General features: G+C 40.9%; 1 long non-coding RNA gene across 3 annotated transcripts in view; it reads left to right on the top strand.

Moving 5' to 3' along the window:
- The window catches only part of LOC105607964 (uncharacterized), a 185,836-nt gene that overhangs the window by 84,144 nt on the left and 81,625 nt on the right, over positions 1-20,067 (top strand). For all 3 annotated transcript variants that reach the window (XR_009599232.1, XR_009599231.1, XR_009599233.1), the window contains exons 7-10: positions 4,268-4,422; positions 6,663-6,754; positions 14,969-15,069; positions 16,191-18,872. This is a non-coding gene — a long non-coding RNA (uncharacterized LOC105607964). The remainder of the gene's footprint in view (positions 1-4,267; positions 4,423-6,662; positions 6,755-14,968; positions 15,070-16,190; positions 18,873-20,067) is intronic.

Raw genomic sequence — 20,067 nt, 5'->3', positions numbered from 1 at the left:
CATGATCTTTGTTTCTTGAATGTTGAGTTTTGAGCCAGCTTTTTGACTCTCCTCTTCCACTTTCATCAAGAGGCTCTTTAGTTCCTCTTTGGTTCCTGCCATAAGGGTGGTGTCATCTGCATGTCTGAGGCTATTGATATTTCTCCTGGCAATCTTGATTCAAGTTTGTGGTTCATCCAGTCTGGCATTTCACATGATATACTCTGTATATAAGTTAAATAAGCAGGGTGACAACATACAACCTTGACGTATACAGCCTTTCTCAATTTGGAACTAGTTTGTTGTTCCATGTCTGGTTCTAACTGTTGCTTCTTGACCTGCATACAGATATCTCAGGAGGCAGGTAAGGTGATCTGGTATTCCCATTTCTTTAAGAGTTTTCCACAGTTTGTCGCGATCTGCACAGTCAAAGGCTTTAGCGTAGTCAATGAAGCAGAAGTAGATGTTTTTCTGGAATTCTCTTGCTTTTTTTATAATCAAACGAATGTTGGCAACTTGATCCCTTATTCCTGTGCCTTTTCTAAATCCACCTTGAACATCTGGAAGTTCTTGGTTCACATCCTGTATAAAATTTAGTTGTTTTAATTTCAAAGTTTCTCTTCAGTACTAGGCTACTCATGAACAGTATTAATAATAACACTAAAATCCTTTTTACAAGTAGGTGTATGTTTATCAGTAGCTAAAATACAATTAATGTTAGTAGGATGCTTAGGATATCTCACAAAGGCTTGTTGACTCTAGAAAGTACTGTCTCTAAAACAGTAGTTCAAATTTTTAAAATTATTGTTTTGATTATACCATAAGTTTCATGTATATGATTTTGACTTCTGTATACACTACAGTGTCCTCACTGCCAAAAGTTTAGGTTTCATTTGTCATCATGCTATTGACCCCCTTTACCCATTTGCCCTCCCACTAACTCTCTTCCCTGCTGGTAGCCACTACTGTGTTCTCTGTATCTATATGTTTGTTTAGTTATTTATATTTTGAATATCCACAAAATCACAAAGTTTTTGTCTTTTTCCATCAGGCTTGTTTCACTTAGCATAATGCCCTCAAGTTCCATCCATGTGTAACAAATGGCAAGATTTCACCTTTTTAAATGACTAAGTTGTTTTCCATTGTGTGCAAAACACATCTTTATCTTTTAATCTGTCAGTGGTCACTTAGGTGGTTTCCGTGTTGTGGCTATTCTAATAATGCTGGGTGAACATAGCGGTGGGTATTTTATTTGTTTGATTAGTGTTTTCATATTCTTTGGATGAATACCTGGAAGTGAAGTAGCTGTATTATATGGTAGATGCCATATAGCCACTTGAAACAACCCAATTACAAAATGAGCAAAGGAACGGAAAAGACATTTTTTTCCAAAGAAGAAATTAAGATAGCCAACGAACACATGAAAACTGTTCAACATCACTACATATTAGAGAAATGCAAATCAGAACCACAAAGAGCTATCACTTCATGCCTGTTAGAGTGGATATTATCAAAACGTCCAGAAATAACAACGGTTGGAGAGAATGCAGAGAAGGGGTGACCCTCACACACCGTTGTTTGGAATGTAAATTAGTATAGCCACTGTGGAAATTTTTTTGAGATGCCTCAAAAAATTAATAACAAAACTAAAACAGTAGTTTCAAACCTTGAAATATACCAAGACCCTGTAGCCCTTGAGAGAGACTTAGGGATATGGAAGGAAAAAGGACTCCAATTACTAGCAACTTCCAGAACTTTGTATAAGATGCTCTGACAGGTATGTCCTGAGGTCTGCCATTCTAATAGTGAGCATGGGACTGGGAAGATGGGAATGGAAGGGAGCCTTGGGGACCATTTAGGGGAACAAGAGCCTCACAAGCCAGCTGATAGGACTGCCTAGCATAAGTCCCTTTCCTTTCTTCTGTGTATGTTCCCTTTGAAAGTGTATGCATTTGAGTAGAAGATACAGCTTACTCCACTGGAAGAAGGTGTTTTTGCATCTAGACTATGGAAGTAGTGTAGAATTTCTGCATAAACATTCCACCCTAAGAGAAAGAAGAGGAGATCCAAAGGTAGAAAGATTAGAATGAGCAGGGAAGTGAAGTCAGCTTTATGCGGATGATGTTAGACACTGCTGGAGAGAAGGGTGAAAGGCACTCAGGGAATGAAAAGAGAGAAAACACAGGCTGACTGACTAAGGATGAGGGACATGAACTTTGTGCTAGTTCAATGACCAGATTTTCTGACAAATATTCCCAGAGTCCATAGCTCAGTAGAAGAGCCAATTACTTTAGCTAAACTTTTCTAGGAAATATGTTTCATTTTAGGAAAGATAATCTGGTTGCAAAGTTAAGGAAAACCTGAAATCCCGAAGTTATCAAATTATATAAGCAATTACATGGCAGTAAGTTGTTTTCATGAAATGAGGTAGTACACAGTGCTCCGAGAAAAGCTTTTTAAATTAAAATTCCAACAAAGAGGATTGCCTGAATTTAAGTCCCAGCGTACTTTCCAAGGTGGCTCGGTGGTGAAGAATCCAGCTGCCAAAACAGGAGATTCAGGAGACACAGGTTTGATCCCTGGGTCAGGAAAAGGAAATGGCAAATCAGTCCAGTATTCTTGCCTGGGAAATCCCATGGACAGAGGAGCCTGAAGGTCTACAGTCCATGAGGTCAGAGTCAGACATGACTTAGCAACTAAACAGCAAAAAAAAAAAAGCAAAAAACTTTCCAAAGAGTTTTACAGACACCATCCATGCTGTATGAAACACAGGAATTCTGATGAGAACACATTTTTTTTCAAGAATTCCTTGCCCCCTTTTCTTTCGCTTGGAAGGTAGCCTTTTATTCGTATCTGTTGGATGTAACCAGTGAACCAAACACTTGAAACCAATTTGCTAGTTTGAGAAGTTATTGATTCTCACAGCTTGTATATACTTGGGGAATTTCATTGTTTAACTTTACATGTGGATAATTCTAGCCTCATGCTACTTTAAGTCAGGCAGACTGGGTAAAGAATGTAGATTCTCTTTCTTCAGTGGAGTTTTCAGGGGTGTTGAAAAATGTTTAACAGATCTGAGTACTGTGTTGAGTTTAAAATACTGTATGTGCTTCTCAGAAAATGTCTGGTTAGGTGAGAGAGGGTTTTTTTTTTTTTTTTAACATGTGCTTTTATTTTGGGGATAGTTGGGAGGATATTGGGAGAGAAATTGCCTGTGCATTTTTGCCCAGTGCCAAGAAGACAGTAGAAGTGATTGATAATACACCAAATTAAATAAATGTATTTCAGGATCTTGTTTACGTGATCAGTGCTTGAGCTGTTGGCAATTTACTGCTTTCAGGATTGCAAAACCCAATCAATGTTTTATTCATATTGTATAGCATTATTGGTCATATGTATTAAATTTGTTTTTTTGGTCATATGGGCATGTGAGATCTTAGTTCCCTGACCAGTGATTGATTCAAACCTGCACCCCATGCAGAGTAAGCATGGAATTTTAACCACTGGACCACCAGGAAAGTCCCTTAAATTTGTATTTTTGAAGTAAAAATCTTCCTCTGTTCCTGCTGGAAAGGAGGAACAGAAGGAGTACAGTATCAGCACACACAGACTCCCCGGATGATCTTAGGCTTGTTTTTCACTAATAAAAGTTTGGTTGAATATCAATAGTTAATGTTCAGCTCTGAGTGGGTGAAAAAACTCAGCGTATTTGAGGTCAACACCTCTTCTGGGTGTTGTTGAGGAGTAGATGTAAGGTGGTGAAGCCACAAGCTGCTGAATGTTTCCCTTCAGATCCTGGAAGTGTGTGTCCACCCTGCTGCAACCGCTGCTCCCCTCCACTTTTTCCCTAGAAGGATTTTTATGGGTCCAGAGAAGGTTCATTCTAGCAGAGATTCTGCCATTTTGAACCATATCAAGCAGCCTTTGTAACAGGAATGATTTATTGTTCCCAGCTGTCATTCATAAGATGACCATTATAAGCAAGTCTGCTGATAAATCCATGGCCATAAGGGAGGATTTTAATTTATGACAAGGAAAATCTGTTTCTGCTTTGTGGGAAGAGGCATATCTGACTTTATCTGTGTGGGTTTATGGTGGAAAAAGGCCCTGTGGGTATTTATTGACTTGAACTGAGGGGTTTCTCTAATATGTAGTTAGGTTTCAGAAGTAGAACTTCCTAGGTCCTTACTTAGGGTGAGCAGTTGGTGAAGGAAAGCATCAAGTTGATATTTTTCTCAGACATATGCATTTTTTGACTGATTTAACTGACAAGTTGTTTCTTTTTCAGGTCCCATGATTGATACAGAGGACTGTCATATGAACCAGAGAGGGTAATTGAAACCAAAGAAAGGACTCCAGTGTGTAGCCAAAGGCATGCCACCAGGGGTGAGAAGGAGCAGATGTCTTCACAAACAGGGCATGAGACCAACTGTGTGTGGTCAGGTGGGACCATGAGAAATATTTAATTCTCTGTGGTGATGACCTGCACAGAAAACTTACAAAGTATATTGCCCTAACTCAAGGATCTTGTGTCAGAATTTTTCAAAGACTGTATGGCAGGCGTACCAGCCATACAACTCACATAAACAAATGGTTCTATTTCAAAACTATTATACACTTTGGTGATGAGCAGTTTGGGAATCCATCTACTGAATTTCTTGAGAAAACCTCCAGAGAGTCACAAGTAACTCTAAGGTGTGAGATGCATCATTTTTAGGGATTGGGCTTCCCTTGGGATTCCATCTGCAGCCTGGTCTAGATCAGGTCACCTGGAACTTAAATTCTTCAGAGACACAAGAACAGGGAGGAGTTATGATTATGAAGGAGGATGCAGAGTGCACTGTGCCCTTTGCTCAAGGGATGAACCAGCTTTAAAGGGTGGTGAGAACACTGGCAGGGTGATATTTTTAACATAGGAACCGACTTACCCCTCTGCACCCTTCTGGCGGCTCCTGTTGCCTTAACCTTTCCCATCAACCTTATTCGGGCATCTTTATTGTATCAGGGAGAAAAGGAGATTCACCAAAGAACTGGGAGGAAAAAAGCTTTTGATTTTCAAAAGTCAAGACTCTAATGGCACTTGGCCTAGAAATTATAAGATAATTTGGACCACAGCATCTTGCTTCAGAGAGAACATGCAGTTTTCCAGGTGTGCTGGTAGGAGGTGAGGAGAGGGCTAGATTTAGTGGAGGGGGAAGAGCTCTTAGATGTCGGTGGGAGGTGAGGAGGAGGAAAGTGGGTGGGAGAGAAGATGGGAGCAGAGAAGGGTCTTAGAAGCTTCTGGCCCCTCTCTCTTCTGAAAAAAAGGCTTTGACCCTGCTCCTCAGAGGGAAAGGTGGTAAGTACAGAAGCCCCAGATAGCTTGGGTTGTCATGACTTTCTAAGGAGACTGCAAAACCCCAGGAGAGAAATGGCTAAGCAGTGTCTAACTTGCAGAGGGCCTGAGGCTGCCTCAAGGAGTGGAGTGCACACTGCACACAGCTGTTACATGGAGTCCTCTGCGCTCAAAAGTGCCCCCAAAGTATAACAAAGGGCTCACAGCCTTCTGTTGGCATCGAAACTGGGGACATTCTTGGAGGGACTGAGCCCTTACCTTGTGGGATCTGACTCTACCTCCAGGAGATAGTGTCAGAATTGAATCCGTTGTAGGACACCCCAGTGGTATCAGAGGACTGGCTGGTGTCAGGGGAAAAAACCCATGTGTTTGGGGTTGAAAGTGTTGTGAGTAAAAATAGTTCAGACCTTTTGATATCTTTCTTGTTTTCCAAGACACAATTCACATTTAATCTGTTCCCAGGCATCTTTCCCAGACTTCTCAGTTGTTATTTTATCTATCTTTATGTTCTTATAGCACTTCCCCTATTCATTACCCCTCTTTATCAAAGTTAGCCTTGTATTGTGGGTTAAGTTAGGGTCAGCTGCTGGCTATGAACCCCAGAATTGTTCTGTCTTCTGTCCTAATAGCACCTCCCATGAATTCAGCATCCTAGACTGGCAGGTGTTTTGGTGCCTGGTACATAGTAAAGCCTCGATACTTATTTGTTAAGCTAAACTGAGTTTAAGATTCTAGAACAAATAGTGAAACATGAGACAGATCCTTGAAGGAAGATTTCATTGGTTGTGTCTTTGATTCCCTTACTCTCTTTCTTCTTTTTCCCCAATACTTGATTTCAGATTTTTTTCCTTCTAACATACAAAACATTTTAAAGAATCGTTTGGAGTATACCCATTTAACACAACCTATTTTCTATAATATGTGTTCCATTATATGTATATATCTATAAGGGTTTACATAGTATTACTTTTGTATCTATCTATCTAGCCATCCTTCCTTCCCTCCATCAATCTATGTTTTCCTCACTGCCTTTCACATACAAACGATGTGTGAGAGGCCTTCAACTCTGGAATCAGATCTGAGATTCACTCCTGGATTTGGCCCTTATTGCCTGGCCCTATGGGTGATGCTTACCCTGCATCTTCTCCCCGCTGTGTAGTCAACTAGGGGCCACTGAAACCTGTTTCACAGGTTGTGGTGAGGAGTAAATGAGATGATGTAGATAAAGGGCCAGGCACAGAGTATGTGTTCAGTACAAAGAAGTAAGAGAAAAAGTACAGTGTCAATATTTATTGCAGCCATCAGCACTGGCTTGCAATGATTTGTTTCTCTGTGTTCTTGCTTGTAGCCTCTGATTTGGGCCCAAAAGGAAAAGAAATTCAGAGGAGACAGTGACTCTCAGACTCTTGTTAATGAGCAAGAGTTCCCTGGATCCAAGAGGTAAGTGGGAGGCGATCTGGGTTTTAGTGTGGAAACTGCATTCTGAGTTCTCTGGGCCAAAAAGGCCATGGAGTCAACTGTAGAATCACTGCTTACCTACTTTTATCCACACAAGATGGGGGATCTTCACACTTACCTAAAATTCAGTAGAACCTTTGCTAAAAATGGAGATGATTGGGAGAGAATGTCTCCCAATGGGACTCCCCTGAAGCCCTAAAAACCATTCCCTGGGCCCTTTGGTGCAGGGATTTGTGTATTTCCTGAATGTAGGCCCACACAAGTTCAGTCTTCCACTCTCAGAAGACAGACTGTCCTCAAATCAGGGAACCAGAATTATGCCCAGATCATCTTGCTCCTGAAATGGCCCTGGAAAGCTGTAGCTAGAGTGGAGGACAAGATCTCCTTCCCTGTGGCATCAGTCAGCACTGGAGATTGTTGCAAGACTGGAAAAAGGAAATCTCATCCTCTGTTTCCAGATGTGCTCCCACCATGCACTTCCCCAGTCATCACAAAGCCCTTCATACCCCTTAGTTTAAACATGTTGAATATAGGTTGGTACAAATATTATGGTTCAGATGAATAAAACTAGCCTGCCCATATGAATTGGTTTTTACTGAACACTTAGAGTGAGAGCTCTTGGTTTCAAATTTGTGTTGGTGTTTGCTGAAAGAATTACCCTTGTATACATGAGAAAGTGAAAATGCCTAATGTCCTCTTCATAATTTCCAACCTAGATGATGTACCACATTCCTCTGGAGCTCTGTTGAAAATACAAGTGCCTCCTTCTCCTCCCTCCACCCCCGAATTCCACTCCCAACCCCAAGAATCAGTGGTAGGTCTTGGGATACCCCCACTGGAATCGACAGTCTAAAAATCTCTACAAAGTATTTCACTTCACAGCAAGACCTAAGAGCTATGTCTTTAAAGCTTTATAGTGCTGCTCAATAAAAACAGGGAGAGATGAAGTGTGTCTTCTTTTGAGATGCAAAATCTTGCCTGACCTTTTCATTTTTGCTTTGTGTTCTATCAGTTGATTGGCATATAATGGAAAACTAACTAAAATGAGAAGATGGGGAATACTTCCAAAGTAGATGAACTTGGGCATAAAATAGAAATAAGGACAACCCAGGAGAGTACTTGAAGAGACTCTCAGCTGCAGGAGCAAGAGCTGGCAGAGGTTATCGTGGCCAATAATGAAAGCAGGAAGGGGATTAGTGGGCAAAGGGCATAACCTAGGAAAAAGTAGACAGGGAGGTGGAATTACTGTGTGTTATCCCAAGCCTCCATATGTCACATTTTAACATCCCAGGCATCTGTTGGCCGGGTTCCAGCTGGGATGGAGCTGTCATTGCCTACGCAGAGCAAATTTTGTTGTTATTCTTGGTGGCATAACTAGACAGCACTTCCTCATTGTTTCAGTCAGCAAATAACTTAAGGACTATTTGAACAAAGAATAAAATCCTAGTTGTTTTAAAACTTACTCTTGTTGTTTGCTGGTTAGGTCAAAAAAGCAGGAACATCAAAACCTTCAGATCAAGTGTTAGTTGCTTGGGAGAAAATTCCAGAGATAATAGTGGAATGCTTTTATAAGAAATACTGCATTCTCAATGTTCTTGCTTTTATAAGAAATACTGCATTAAAGATACTAATATCACGTGAAAATGGGAACAAATTGACAATTTTGAGTTGACCTAGGGAAGTGGGAATTGAAATGTGAAAAAATTTGGGGTATAGTTAATTGGTAGCATTTTTTTTCTCTCTCTGATGTTATATAATAGTGATGCATTTTATAATCAATGGTGTCTTTTCATCAGAACTTTATTCAAATATAGTTGATTTACAATGTATTATTTTCTGCTGTACAGTGAAGTTACTTTTTATACATATATATATATAAACATACACACATTCTTTTTCATATTCTTTTCATTATGGTTTATCATGTGATATTGAATATAGTTCCCTGTGCTATGCAGTAGAGCCTTGTGTTTATCCATCCCATATATAATAGTTTGCATCTGCTGATCTCAAACTCCCTCTTCGTCCTTTCCTCACTTACCCTTACCTTTGGCAACCACAAGTCTCTTCTCTATGTCTGTGAGTCTGTTTTATAGATAAGTTTGTGTCCTATTTTAAATTCTGCATATAAGTAATATCATATGGCATTTATCTTTCTAACTTACTTCACTTAGCGTCGTATCTCTAGGTCCATCCATGTTGTTGCAAATGGCATTATTTAATTATTTTTGAGGGGCTTCCCGTGGGACTCAGTGGTAAAAGAATCCATCTGCCTGATCCCTGGGTCAGGAAGATCCCCTGGAGCAGGAAATGGCAACTCACTCCAGTATTCTTGCCTGGGAAATCCCATGGACAGAGGAGCCTGGAGATCCCCAGTCCATAGGGTCACAAAGAGTCAGACATGACTGAGCATGCATGCATGCATTATTTTTTATGGCTGAATAGTATTCTGTTGCATATATGAACCACATCTTCTTTATCCATTCATCTCTTGATGTACATTTAGGTTGTTTCCAAGTCCTTGCTATTGTAAATAGTGCTGCTATGGACATAGGCATGTATGTATCTTTTTGAATTATATTAAATAGTTTTGTCTAGTTATATACTCAGGAGTGGGGTTTTTAGATCATAGGGCAACTCTGTTTTTAGTTTTTTGAGGAATCTCCATAGTGTTTTCCATAGTGGCTACTCCAATTTACATCCTCACCAACACCGTAGAAGGGTTCCCTTTTCTCTATACTCTCTCCAACATTTATTATTTATAGATTTTTTTTGATGATGACCATTCTGACTGGTATGAGGTGATACCTCACTGTAGTTTTGACTTACATTTCTCTATCAGTGATGTTGATCATCTTTATACGTGCATGTTGGTCATCTGTATGTCTTCTTTGGAGAAGTGTCTACTTAGGTCTTCAGCCCACTTTTTTGATTGGATTTTTTTTTTTTTTGTCTGTTATTGAGTTGTGTGAGCTATTTGTGTATTTTCAAAATTAAACCACTCTGGTTGCATCATTTTCAAATATTTTCTCCCAGGCTGTAGGTTTTCTTTTATTTTTATTTATGCTTTCCTTTGCTGTTCAAAGGCTTGTGCATTTGATTAATACCCATTTGCTTGTTTTTGCTTTTGTTTATTTTTGCCTTGAGACTGAGATAAGAAAACATTGGTGTGATTTTTGTCAGAATGTCTTGCCTGTATTCTCTTCTAGGAGTTTTACAGCACTGTGTCTTACATTTGAGTCTTTAAGCCATTTTGAGTTTATCTTTGTGTATGATGTACAGGTGTGTTCTAACTTCATTGATTTACATGTTGCTGTCCAACTTTCCCAACACCACTTGTTGAAGAGATTGTCTTTTTTCCATGGTATATTCTTACCTCCTTTGTTAAAGATTAATTGATCGTAGGAGTGTGGGTTTATTTCTGGCCTTTCTGTTCTGTTGATTCATAGGTCTGTTTTTGTGTCAATATCATGCTGTTTTGATTATTGCAGCTTTGTAGTATTGTCTGAAGTCTAAGAGAGTTAAGCCGCCTGTTTCTTTTTTCCCCCTCAGGAGTGGCAATTTGGGGGTCTTTTATGATTACATATACATTTTAGGGTTACTTGTTGTAGTTCTGTGAAAAATGTCATGGGTAGTTTGATAGGGATCACATTAAATCTGTAGATTGCCTTGGGTAGTATAGCCATTTTAACAATGTGAAATCTTCCAATCCAAGAGCATGGGATATCTTTCCATTTCTTTGCATCTTCTTGTTCCTTTATTAATGTTCTATAGTTCTCAGCATATAAGTCTTTCATCTCCTTTTCAGATTTTCCTAAATATTTTATTTTTTGAAATGCAATTTTAAAAGGTATCGTGTTTTTCACACTCCCTTTCTGATATTTCATTGTTAGTATAAAGAAATGCAGCCAATTTCTGTATGTTAATCTTGTATCCTACTACTTGCTGAATTCATTTATCGGTTCTAGTAGTTTTTGTGTGGAGTCTTTAGGTTTTTCTGTATATAGTACCATGTCATCTGCATATTGGAGAAAGAAATGGCAACCCACTCCAGTGTTCTTGCCTGGAGAATCCCAGGGACGGGGGAGCCTGATGGGCTGCCATCTATGGGGTCGCACAGAGTCGGACACGACTGAGGCGACTTAGCAGCAGCAGCAGCAGCAGCAGCAGCAGCATCTGCATATAATGACAATTTTACCTCTTCCCTTCCAATTTGGATACTTTTTTTTTTGTTGATTGCTATTGCTAGGACTTCCAGTTCAGTTCAGTTCAGTCCCTCAGTCATGTCCATCTTTGTGACCCTATGAATTGCAGCACACCAGGCCTCCCTGTCCATCACCAACTCCCAGAGTTCACTCAGACTCACATCCATCGAGTCAGTGATGCCATCCAGCCATCTCATACTCTGTCGTTCCCTTCTCCTCCTGCCCCCAATCCCTGCCAGCATCAGAGTCTTTTCCAGTGAATCAACTCTTCGCATGAGGTGGCCAAAGTTTTGGAGTTTCAGCTTTAGCATCATTCCTTCCAAAGAAATCCCAGGGCTGATCTCCTTCAGAATGGACTGGTTGGATCTCCTTGAAGTCCAAAGGACTTCCAATACCATGTTTAATAGAAATTGTGAGCATGAGTGTCCTTGTCTTGTTTCAGATTTTAATGGGAAGGCTTTCAGCTTTTTACTCTTGAGTGTTACATTGGCTGCGGGTTTGTCATAAATAGCTTCTGTTATGTTGCGGTATGTTCCCTCTAAACCCTTAGTGATGTCTTAGATTCAGTGTAATATGGTGTTTGTGTTGGTCTTTACAAAGAAGAATATCTAAGAAAATTATTTAAATAATATTTTGAAAAAAGCATATATAAAATTATAGAGAGGAGTCCAGGGAATCACAGACCTTGTATGTCTAATTTCCTTAAAAGAAGCTTTCTTTGAAAAAAGAGAGAAGAGCCACCATACATTTAAACTATAACCATATTTTAAAAGAAAAGAAGCTGGATTTCACTAAAAAGGAATGATTCCTATTTCACTGCAATTTGTCTGGAGAACTAACTAGGCACATGAACAGAAACTGATGGATGGACCCAGGTAGGCTTCCAAAATGTTTCTGTAGTAAGGCAGTTGTTCATTCCCTCCTCTTGGGTTCAAATACCCCTGAGAAGCAATCATTTTCTCTATAGTTGATGCCTCACAGTAGAATCCCTCAAGACCATAATCCACAAGTCCCACACCTCTTTCATTTGCTGCCCCTTGAATATCTCAGAGTAGCTTACATATAAACCTCACTTGGCTCTTCCTCAGGCTAAACATTTCTCTTCAAAGATATACCATAATCTCTTCTCTTGAGACCTTCCTCTCCTCCAGTTTCTCCTCTGAATCCCCTCCAATCTGTCCATATCCCTTATAACTAGATGGGTCCCAGTTTGCCCAAGAGTCATTTTCCAGACCCATTTATCACCTGCAAACCCTTTTATTCTGAAAACTGTCCTGACTAGGATATTATCATATGTGGTCAACCTACTTACAGCTGAATGCACTACCTAAGGGTGGGCTGGGGAGTGAAAATGAGAGCAGAGCTTTCACTGTCCTCCATCTTGGTTCCTGACACCTGCAGTCAAGCGGACGCATTAGTGACGCGTGAGTCATACGTTACACTGTTGCCTCCTGTGAAGCTTGTGGTTGATGGTGCCTCTCAAAGCCATGCTTTCCTTATACAGTGCTGATTCTGGTAATTCCATGGCGTTTGTTTCTGCAAAATTTCACGGTGTTAGAAGTCAACCCATTGTCCAGTCTGTTAAGGACTTTGTCATCCAAAATGATGTCTTATTCCTTCCAACATCCAACTATCAGAAGATATAATCTTGCTTTTCTGTATCATTATCTAGGTTCTTGATTAAAATTATTCATAGGATAATCTTGTGGCATATCACCCCTTTCCAGTTTTACCTCTGTTTGCATCCTGGGGTCATTTAACATCACAAACTCACTTAATCGTAATATCATGTAGGCCATGTATTTCTTCCTTTTGAATGATAGTATTCTGGGAGAACTTAGTGAATGCCTCTGAAACTTCATGTCTTTTCCTAATCTAAGCATCTAGGTCTTGGAACAGAAAAAAGGAAAGCAAAAACAGAATTAAATCTAATGTGACTTCTTAGTGCACTGCTTGTTAGCCCCCATGGGGCCCTGCAAATGTTGACTGACACATAGGCTAGGTCAGTGCTCCATGAATATTTGTTGATCCAGACACAATTTTTCATTGGGAAACAAGCAAAAGATCTTGTTCATGGTTTTTGCTGTTAGAAAAAAAAAAAAAGGCAGATTTCTTTACACCTGTCAAGGACATCTGCTTTGGGAAGCCCCACACACAGCTTAGGTCCACACCAGAGTATGAATTGACTATTTGCTAATCATGTAAATATTATTGCTGAAACGAAAACATGATTGAGGCTGGAAGTGTGAACCAAATGCCGAAAGTGCCAGCTCTTTAACGTAAGCAATTAATTAAGCATCATCTTTAAGTCTGGTGATAGGTCCCAGGGTGTTAATCAAATCAAATATCACCAGCTGCAGAGAGAACAGGCTTTCAGGAAGCATTTCCTATACCAAGGGAGAGGGGGAGGTGGCACCGAAATGGATTTCCTGAGACTCCAATAGCTAAGGACACCTATAGAGGGATGGTTGTAAACTGCTTTGTGGGCACATCTGTAACAGATCAGATAAGCAATATGTGCAGTCAGCTGAAATGGTGGAAACAGGCCATATTTGGAAGCCAGACAGGGCTGGGTTCACCTCTTGGTTCTGCTTGTGTTTTATCCCTGGACAATCACATGATCTGTCTGAGCCTTAGTTTCGTCAGCTTTAAAATGGAGATGACAGCACCTATCTTGTAGGGCTTTTGTACAGGTAAGAAAGATGACACCGCCCTGGCCGCAAAGAGGGTTCTGTATGGTGACCGCCAATGACTGAGTGACTTCTGGTGCCCACTCTGCTGCTGAAATCTCTTGTTTGACCTTGGACATAGCCTCAGCTTTTTAGAACTTGTACTTCTCCAGCTCTGAAGAGGTAGAAGTGTACAAGATGGTGTTCCAAGGATAAAAACCCATCATTCTGTGGCAGGGATGGGAATTAGGGCAATTTTGTGATAAGCAGAGTGAGGCAAGGCGTAAATGACTGGTACATGAGAGGGTGGTCTGGTCACCAAGGGTGACAGCCCACAGGGCCTTCATTTCCCCACTCTGATCACCTCCCCACCCCAGAGCAGGCTGGAGGCCACTGGACCTGAGCCATCATCTCACCTGGGGCCCTCACCTCCACACCTGCCTGGCTGTCGTCACAGGCGGGGGCTCATGGTGGAGCGTGTCTGTGCAGGGCAGGGGGATGCTCAGCGCCACGACAAGGGCAGCTTGAAGTGGTTTTGTAAAGTGGAGAAGGTCTGTCTTAAACTATCAGGGTATTTAAAATAACATTTATGTTTCCTTTTTGCCCTTTATTGCAAATTAGTACATGGTCACTGCTAAAAACTATGAATGCACAATAGTTTAAAGCAATTGCTGTTAATTAACCTTCTACGTAAGTTCCTTGTAGTCATTTATATACAAAACACAAATGACCTCACAGTGTTACCCTGTCTTGTAATATACTTCTCTGGGTATCTTTCCTCCTTCCTCATGACTGCTGTTTTAACTTTTACTGATTTCTGTTAATATAATGGGCTTCCCTAGTGGCTCATATGGTAAAGAATCTGCCCGTAATGCAGGAGACCCGGGTTCGATCCCTGGGTCAGGAAGTTCCGCTGGCGAAGGAAATGATCACCCACTCTGGTATTCTTGCCTGGAGAATTTCATAGACAGAGGAGCCTGGTGGGCTACAGTCCATGGGTTTGTGAAGAGTCTTTCTTTCTTTCATTACTGCTGTTTTAAGTTTTACTGATTTCCGTTAATATAGTAGTGCCTTGGTTATTTAGCAGAGGTCTCCAATATGGGATGCTTGCCTCTCAGGTACATGCAAGATAATCTATCATGAAGAAAATTTCAGAATTCCTATTTATACTTCTATCTCTCCTTTTAAAAATTGTATGTGTGTATATAATTCGTAACATATATGAGTCTGGAGGAGACAATTCAGAGCTGGGATGATGGCTCAAGGATGCCATCAGGGACTAAAATGCTGTCCAACTTTCTACCCTTCTGTCTTCCATGCAGGCCTTTGCCTTCTGGCTTGCAGCCTCACATTTGCAAGATGGCTGCTGCACATCTAACCTTTACATCCACATTCTAGGCAGGAATAATGGGAAAGAACAAGGGTAAGTGACTTTCTCCTAGTGAGGCTTTGTTGTTTGTTCAGAAAGGCATGTTTTCCTTCTTGGTCAAATGAGAAAGTTGAGAAATCGAAAATTTGACCTTTTTAGCCTCTTTGACAAAGGAGGTCAAGGGCATGGGGAATTGTGGATTGTGTAGTAGTCCATAGGGTCTGCCACAGTGTGTCTCCCCAGAAACACACACACACACACATAAACAACTTTGCCAGGTAATTCCAGGGAGTTTCTCTAAGTGGGGAGTGCAAGGGGAAGCCACTCAGTAGGGCCAAACTGAAAGAGAGCAGCTCCAGGGGATTCTCAGCTCGGCCCAAAGCCAGGGAGCATGAGAGAAGCAATCTGTGCGGAGAAGATAGAAGTCAAAAGATAAAGTGAAACTCTGTGAGTGGGAGGGTAGAGAAAGCAGAGTGGCATTGAAGGTTATAAGCACCAGACATGGTACTAACAGTGAAAAGACATACAGCGGCGAAGAGAGGGAGAGAGAATGATAAAGCAATACCGCAGTGGGGAAAAGAGAAACTCTTGTAAGCATCTGGAGTTTAAGGGAGTGCGCTGCTCTAGAGGACCGGAAGTCAGCTCTCCAGTGGTGGTGGTGGAGGACATCATTCAGTGAAAAGTTGGACCAGTTCTATGAACTGTGGAGTCACAGGGCATGCATTAGAAATTCAGGGGTGTTCTCCAGAAGGTCTAGTGACTTGGAGATTTGAAGTCTGATAGGGAACAGTCCAGCAAGATAGAAGTCAGCTCTGCAGAAGGCTGAAACATGGTGTTAAATTAGAGTTTATAAATAATTTCTAGTGGAGTTGATGATGATTTGTAGTCAATTTCCTACAGATTTGGAGGATCTAACCGCGATGTTTGAGATTATACACATTGCCAATAAGATACACACAAGCAGCAAAATAATTAGCATTGTCCCTGAAACCATCCTATTGGACCCATGACAGACTTTCCCCAGTTGGGTAAAGTATAGATCCTTCTAGTATCTTTGGGCCACTGTAAATTACGGAAGCAAAAGATTTTAAGAATAACACAAATGTTGAGCACCTTGGTGAATCAGAGGATATCATATTGGAGAATAAGTTTTGTTTTGTTTTGTTTTTAAAAAGAAACTATGTAGCTGAAAAAGAATGCATTGACTTTTCTGGGAGGAGAAATACCTGATTTCTGAACACAGTCTATATCCTGAACAGTTTCCTAGAGATGACGTACTGATTAATTTTTATAAAGCACTCCAAGCGTCACACAGTAAGTTTTGGTATTTCCAAGTGCCCAAAGAGGTAAGAAATTTAAATGAGCTTAAGATTTTTACCTGTATCTAACCTGGAGGCCCACCTAGGAAAACTGTAAATTTGGGATTCTGGGTTAAAAGTGGTTTTGAGGCTGAGCTCCTGAAGTCAGACAACATAGACAGGGATCCCAGCTTCATCATTTGTCAGTTGTGTGATTTGGAAGCAAGTCATTTCACGCCTTTGCCTTCATTTCCTCATCTGTAAAGTGGGGATAACCACTTCATAGGATGGTTTAGAGGATTAAATGGGATGATCTATATAAAGCTCACCATAGGACATGGCACATCACAAACACTCTAGACACACATGGGTGGATAAACAACATTTTTTCCTAATTAGTTCCATACTTTTTAGTTTTTACATTAGTACCATGAGTTCACCTAGAGATAAGAAGCCTTGTTTATTGTCAGCTCATTGTGAAAAATAGCATTAATTCCTATTAAGGTGTTTACCATCTTTTGTGAGGGATTGAAATTACCTAATATTTAAAAGTGATCAGACTTCTGGGTTTGAATCCCCACTCAATAGCTCCAAGACTTTTGAAAAGTTGCTTCACCTCTTTGGGCCTCAATGGCCTTAGTTGTAAAATGGGGATTCTGTGTAGTTTAATTGAGTTAATAGATATGAAGTGGCTCAAGGCTACCATTGCTATTGACTCTGCTATTAACCAAATATTTTCCAGAAAAGAACATGAGTTGAGAGATGATACCCCAAAGTGGTTTTCTTCATTGTTTAAACATGTATTTGTTTATTTAGTTGGTTGTGTTGTATCTTAGTTGTGGCGTGTGGGCTGTGGAGTGTGTGGGCTTCAGTAGTTGTGACACATGGGCTTAGTTTCTCTGCAGCATGGAGGATCTTAGTTCCCAACCAGGGATTGAACCCACATCCCCTGCATTGCAAGGTAGATTCTGAACAACTGGGCCATCCAGAGAAGTCCCTGGTTTTCTTCATCTTGTAAATAATATGCTGAATTATCAGATTCGTAATATTCAAGATGAAATTTTGAAGGATGTCTTCATCAGAAATCTTTTTTTTTTTTTTTTCCATAGCCAAGCATTTAAAGGGCTTCCCTGGTGACTCAGATGGTAAAGAATCTGCCTGCAGTGCAGGAGCCCTGGGTTCCATCCCTGGGTTGGGGAGATCACCTGGAGGAGGGCATGGCAACCCATTCCAATATTCTTGCCTGGAGAATCCCCACGGATGGAGGAGCCTGCTGGGCTACAGCTCATGGGCTCACAAAGAGTTGGACACGACTGAGCAACTAAGCACACGAACATTGAAAATGAAGTGAAGGTCTACACAGACAGAGATGACAAACCTACGGCCTACCCCACCTGACACCCGGGGCTGTGGCAGACCCTGCTTATCCAGCCATCATGGCACTTTTATCTACTGAGTTTATACTTACCTTTGCATTTTTCTCAACATGATACTCTACACAGCCATTGCCAATTTGATTGGTGTTATGTGAAATCCATCCTTTTTTGGCACTATGTCTTCTGAAGGGTTATTTTCCTTGGAGGATAAAGAATTGATAGGTTTTTAAGCAAACCCCTTCTACTGAAATTCTATTTGTACTCTTAAATGATGAAATAATCCTCCCTCAAACCCTTGAGTAAGCAAGGTGAGTTATATAAGAGAGTAGACAGTCAGCTGGCAGGATCCACAATCTATTGTTTGTGCTGCTTTGGAAGATGCTGCTAAGACAGATGACATTGATACCTGCATGTAGAAAAAAATTTCTAGAGTCTGAAGAAATTATCTGGAATATGACTACTTTTTCAGTTGACTCAGTAAATAATGTTCTGGAAAGACAGCCAGGTTACACTGTCTGGTATATCACACAGCTGGGCATCATAAGAGAAAGTCATTAGATGCAAATGACTCAATCTAAGGATGTTTCTTACATGTTGATTGGCATGTTTGTCTGTGAGGGCTGCCATAACAAAATCCCACAGACGGGGTAGCTTAGATAACAGAAATTTATTCTATTGCAGTTCTGAAAGCTAGAAGTCTGAGATCAAGGTGTCGTCAGGTTTGATTTCTCCTGCAGCCTCTTGCCTTGGTGTGCAAATGACTACCTTCTTGCTGTATCATCACCTGACCTTTTTCTGTGTGTACCCTTCCTGCTTGGTGTCTCTTTCTAGTCTTATAGGGTCACAAGCCACATTGGAGTAGGACCCCCACATTTATGACCTCATCTACCTTGGAGATCCAACCAGTCCATACTAAAGGAAATCAGTCTTGAATATTCATTGGAAGGACTGATGCTAAAGCTGAAACTCCAATACTTTGGCCACTTGCTGCAAAGAACTGACTCATTGGAAAAGACTCTGATTCTGGGAATGATTGAAGGTGAGAGGAGAAGGAGACGACAGAGGATGAGATGGTTGAATGGCATCACCGACTCAATGGACATGAGTTTGAGCAAGCTACGGGGAGTTGGTGATGGACAGGGAAGCCTGGCGTGCTGCAGTCCATGGGGTCACAAAGAGTCAGGTATGACTGAGCGACCGAACTGAACTGAACCTTCTTAAAGGCTACCTCTCCAAATACAGTCACACTGGAGGTTAGGGGCTTCAGCATATGCATTTGGGGAACTTGATTCAGTCCATAATGATTGGTTTGTACCCATATAACTAGATTCTATAGCATCTTATGATCCCTGCACTGTTACTTATCCTTGTCATTGTGTGATTCTAGTTCTGCCAGAAAGGATAGCAGTGCTAGTTATGTGCTACAGAGACAAAGAAATGTGTGCTCACTTTAGAAAAGTTTCTATCTGTTGCAAATCAACAAAAAAGATACATCACGGGGAAATGGGCAAATAAATATGTGCGAGTCAAAATTCACAGAAAGAAAAAAATACAAAAAACTAAGAATATTAAGAAATGCTCAAACTCATTGTTTAGTTGCTCAGTTGTGTCTGACTCTTTGAGACCCCACAGATTGTAGTCTGCCAGGCTCCTCTGTCCATGGGATTGTCCCAGCAAGAATCCTGGTGCGGGTTGCCATTTTCTCTTCCAGGGGATCCTTCTGACCCAGGGATTGAACCCACATCTCTTGCGTCTCCTGCATTGCAGGTGGGTTCTTTACTGCTGAGCCACCAAGGAAGCCCATTCAAACTCGTTAGTTGACAGAAAAATGAAAGATAAATGGAGACATCAGTTTTCTTGTACTAGACTGGCAAATTTAGGATAATGCCAAGTGTTGGCAGGGATGTGGGACCGTAGGAACCCTTATGCACTGCTAATGGGACTATCAACTGGTGTAGAAATTCTGCAGAGGACTCTGATGGTGATAGCAAATTAGGTCGAGGTATACTTCTTGACCCAGCAAATCCGCTCCTGGGTGCATATCAAGGACGACTTCTTACAGAGTTTATGAAGGTCCTGTAGGAGTAAGGTGGCAAGGCGTGTTAGCTTGTCTGGGACAGTTATAGTGTGTACATGTGCTGTCCTGGTGGACTTATGACCAGCACACTTTTGTTTCTCAAAAGCATTCACCCCGTGTGTAAGTACTGTCTTCACAGTGTTTTTGTGGCAATAGGGGATTGGAGGCAGTTTTGGGGAATAAGAGGCAGGAAGTGTTTGGTTTGTGCTATTCAGCAGAGAGAAGTAACAGACTAGATGTACCCAGAGTAAAATATATGAACCTTAAAAACATAGTGCTGGGTGAAAAAAGAAGGAGATTG

This window comes from Ovis aries, chromosome 2 (assembly GCF_016772045.2).
Source record: "Ovis aries strain OAR_USU_Benz2616 breed Rambouillet chromosome 2, ARS-UI_Ramb_v3.0, whole genome shotgun sequence".
Lineage (NCBI taxonomy): Eukaryota > Metazoa > Chordata > Mammalia > Artiodactyla > Bovidae > Ovis > Ovis aries.
This window is presented reverse-complemented; position numbering and strand designations above follow the sequence as displayed.